The sequence below is a fragment of the Phyllobates terribilis genome, unplaced genomic scaffold, assembly GCF_046119375.1.
Source record: "Phyllobates terribilis strain yellow unplaced genomic scaffold, ASM4611937v1 Scaffold_3__8_contigs__length_932513732, whole genome shotgun sequence".
Classification (NCBI taxonomy): Eukaryota; Metazoa; Chordata; class Amphibia; order Anura; family Dendrobatidae; genus Phyllobates; species Phyllobates terribilis.
This window is the reverse complement of record NW_027362763.1, coordinates 705,618,130-705,622,785: the sequence shown is the minus strand read 5'-3', so window position 1 is coordinate 705,622,785 and position 4,656 is coordinate 705,618,130.

The window sequence follows — 4,656 nt, the reverse complement described above, 5'->3', positions numbered from 1 at the left end:
ACAGAAGTTTGATTTACTTGGAGTTATATTCTGTTGTTTAAGTGTTCCCTTTATTTTTTTCAGCAGTGTATAAAGGAAAAAATACGCTAATACGAGGTCAGAGGTTGTTCCTGTGACGTGGCAACTACGCTGCTGACGTAACATGGTGGTTCATTCAATGAAATCGATAGTTCATTCTGTACTTCTATATCTATCCACAGGAAAACATTAAAAAAATCCCCCCAAAATACCCTTAAGCCTAATCAGCACGATCCGGTCCGATGGGCGCCGGTGCTCTGCAACTCCTCTATTGGTAGAATTGACGTCCTCCTGCCTTGATCAATGTGGACATGGTCGCTGTCAATTCTCCAAACTTTGCATAAATCAATAGCATAAGCAAACATACAAAATTTTGTAACATATCTTATCCAAGAAATATGCTTCTTTCTCAACTTATGAGCCATTACTCCCCACCGCCTCCAAAACTCATCAGTTACTCTGAAAAAATAGCTAAAATCCGTGTTGTTCCATACAAGAATAACAGCAAGCTCACTGAGAGATCAGGTTACAAGCTGTCTACTGAAGTCTATAGAGAACGGATGAATAGGCGTTAAGCAATGTAGAGAACCACACAGACAAGTGCTGTTGATTGATGGTGTTTTATCTCACCCCATTATACACTGAAGAAAATAAGCATCGAGAGGGTGCAGCAAAATAAAATAGGGGCTATAATTACAGGTTACTATAGCACCAGTTTTTGGTGCAAAATGAATGGCATATATGTACAACAGTCATGAAGTAGAGTAAGAAAGTTCTTTTTTTTCCCTTTCTAAAGTTTCTGAACTTTATCCGCAGCAGAAATATACAGATAGAAATTTATCAATGAATTTACATAAATGTTTGATGTAGACTACACCAAACATTGTACTTACTCCAGGCCCGGGCTAGCTTGTGATGTGTGCAGAGTTTGTGCAGGACAGGGCATAGCCAATCACGCCACAAACGTGGGGTAAAAAGCAACAGAAATGGATAGTTGAAGATGTGCCAAATTCAATAGGAGGCGTGCGTACAACATGCAAGTCTTAATGAATCGAGGTCTTTCTTTCTCCTCCATGCTTTTCACTGCAGCTCTTCTTATTTTGATTTACTGCTGCAAAAGTTTACAACAAAGTTAGTCCCAGATTTATCGTGGTCGTTGCACCCTCCTTTTTCTGGAGTAAAAATTGTTTTATGAGTGACTTTGTCCTCATTCACACGTCCGATTTTCCACGTATGAGAAAGACAGACCGATTATTCTGATCAGACTTTGATCCGAGCGTCATCTGTTTTTCTCGTACGTAGAGGCAAAAAAAAAAAAAGTTTTTCCATCTTGTATGTGATAGTCCTTGACAATTGGACATGTGCACAGCCCCATATACTCATGTTATTCTGAGTGCTATCCGTGAAAATCATGGAAAGCACTCGTACGAGAAAATCAGAAGTGTGAATGAGGCCTTAAAGGGAATCGGTCAGAAGGATGAAACCCCTTAAGCAGTCTATATGGGCATATAGGTCATAGGAAGCAGAGTGAAATGATACCTTGATATCTGCGATCTGATGTCTTATTCCAGAGAAATCCACGATTTTCTTAGGCTATGTTCACACGTTGCGTTTTTTTACTGCATTCTTTTAAATGCAAATTTTCAGCAAGGTTTTACAGTACCAGCAAAGTCTATGAGATTTCAGAAATCTCATGCACACACCTTGTTTTTTTTTTCCTGACTGTTTTGTCAAACAGCTGCGTTTTTGCAGAATGCAGCATGTCACTTCTTTCAGCATTTTTGCAGCATTTTTCACCCATAGAAAGCAATAAGTAGAGAAAAAACGCAGCAGAAAACAAAGGTATCAGGTTTTGCTGTGTTTTTGGTTCCAAAACTTGAGGAAGCAGAATCAGGTTATTTTTTTTTTTATGTACAAAAGACAAATGTACCCTGATAAAAATGCAGCAAAAACTCATCAAAACCTGCTTTTTTGAGGTTACTTTTTTTTTTTAATACCAAGAGAGCAGGTTTTTCTTGCAGAAAAAAAAATGCAACGTGTGAACATAGCTTTATAATGATAAAAAAAAAAAAAAATCTTAAAATTGCATAGTTTTACTCATTTAGATGTTTTAGCCTACTTCATCATTTGCGGTTTTGAAATGTTATTATTGCTGCACTCCACTACCTTGTTACTAGAGTACAAACTGTCTAATTTTATTTTTGTACAGTTAAAGACCAATGTGCGGAATCTGTAAGCTTTTATATATAAAATTTGCGCAAAAAGCTGCATGCGCCATTTTGGAGAATTTGGAGGGACAAGAAAAAAAAAAAAAAAAAATGGGGGGCATAAAAAGAGGATAATCAGATAACTGCTCCACGGACAGTCTAGGGCAGCACATGGGGTGTCTGTATTGCGGAGAAACGAGGCGCCATATTGCCTGTTGGAGATGCAGATTATACAGCACAGATTCTTACTGAATCTCTATTTCTAGATGACAGTTCCCGAAAAGTATCTATAGCGAGGAGATTACTGCAGTCACTGCGGATTCTGCGCAGGATTAGCTGCTGCCCTGGATACGTTTATCAGAGCAGTCGGACTGATACCACTAATGTGAAGAGCTGGATTATCAGTCTCAGAATCCTGCCTGTAATAATACAGATTAAAGGGAAGCTCTGCTGTAGGTACCGAGACATTAGGGGCTCTGTCAAATTATTATTCATTAAATATGGCCTCCTTAATGTGAAAAGTTATGGTGAGAAGGCGACAAATGACATAGCTAGTATACACATCTATAAATGAATCGCCCAATTCACCCCTGGTCGGCGCACACATACATATATACATACATATACATATATATATATATATATATACACATACATACATACATATATATATATATATATATATATATATATATATATATATATATATATATATATATATATATATATATATATATATATACATACATACATACATATATATATATATACATACATACATACATACATATATATATATATACATACATACATACATACATATATATATATATATATATCATACATACACACACACACACATTTGGGTTTGCTGTTTGTCCTGTTATGCGTTTGAATCTGCTTGAATTGTATTGTGTACATATAAAAAAAAAAAATCATTTAAAATTTAATCCAATAAAATTCATGTTTTTATTAAAGACATTGTTGTATTTTTGTTCCTAGCACATTCTTTTTCTCTTAATGGTTATATGTTTGCCTAACTCGATATATTTGGGTCAGAGGAGACTTATCTGACTTATTGTATACTAGATGGAGGCCCGATGCGGTCGCATCAGGAGGGCAGTAAAGCCACGATGGGGGCAGACTTTGCAGCGTTGAGAATCCCCCCCCCCCCCCCCATGAGCTCACCCACCTATCCACTCACTCTCTCCCCCATCTGCTGTCTTCTCCTCTCATGTGATCTCTTCTTTGACCTGTCTACCCCCTGTGCTGTCTTCCTCCCTCATGTGTTCTCTCGTTTGAAAGCACCGCTGGGATCAGCCGAATGACTCACTGCAAACCTGCACGGAATTCGAGCAGTAAATCAGATCACCGCCATCTTTGTGCAGGCAGATAGTGGCGTCACATTAAAACTGCGCATGTGCTCCTCCTGTACAAAGATGGCGGCGGTCAGTGAATCATTCAGCTGATCCCGTGATCCCGGCGGCGGCGTGTAAGCGACGGTGTTCCGCTGGTGGTACCGTGCAAGAGGCTGGAACACCCAGCAGTTTCCATATTGAGACACCCATCACTTGGGTGTCCCAATATGGCGGTCGACGAACTTCCGCCGCTTGGAATTCTGGGATCTGGACGGAACAGGATGTGAAGACATTACAAGGTAAGTATATATTAGATTCTTGTACATAGGTGCAGTATTATATTAGTTATATTCTTGTATATAGGAGCAGTATTATAGTAGTTATATTCTTATACATAGGGGGCAGTATTATAGTAGTTATATTATTGTACATAAGGGGCAGTATTATAGTAGTTATATTATTGTACATAGGGGCAGTATTATAGTAGGTATATTATTGTACATAAGAGGCAGTATTATAGTAGTTATATTATTGTACATAGGGGCAGTATTATAGTAGGTATATTCTTGTACATAGGGGCAGTATTATAGTAGTTATATTGTTGTACATAAGGGGCAGTATTATAGTAGGTATATTCTTGTACATAGGGGCAGTATTATAGTAGTTATATTCTTGTACATAGGGACAGTATTATAGTAGTTATATTCTTGTACATAGGAGCAGTATTATAGTAGTTATATTCTTGTACATAGGGGCAGTATTATAGTAGTTATATTCTTGTACATAGGAGAAGTATTATAGTAGTTATATTCTTGTACATAGGAGAAGTATTATAGTAGTTATATTCTTGTATATAGGGGGCAGTATTATAGTAGTTATATTCTTGTACATAGGGGGCAGTATTATAGTAGCATTCAGCCAGTTAATTATTGAAAGTCTGGGTGAAAAATACACCCATATAGGACAATTTAAAAACTATATGTTAGCGTTATTTTTTTTAAATAAGGTTTTCAAATGCTTTTACTTTCATAAAAGTTTTATTTTTTCTTAAGAAAATATTTGCAGATTTTGAA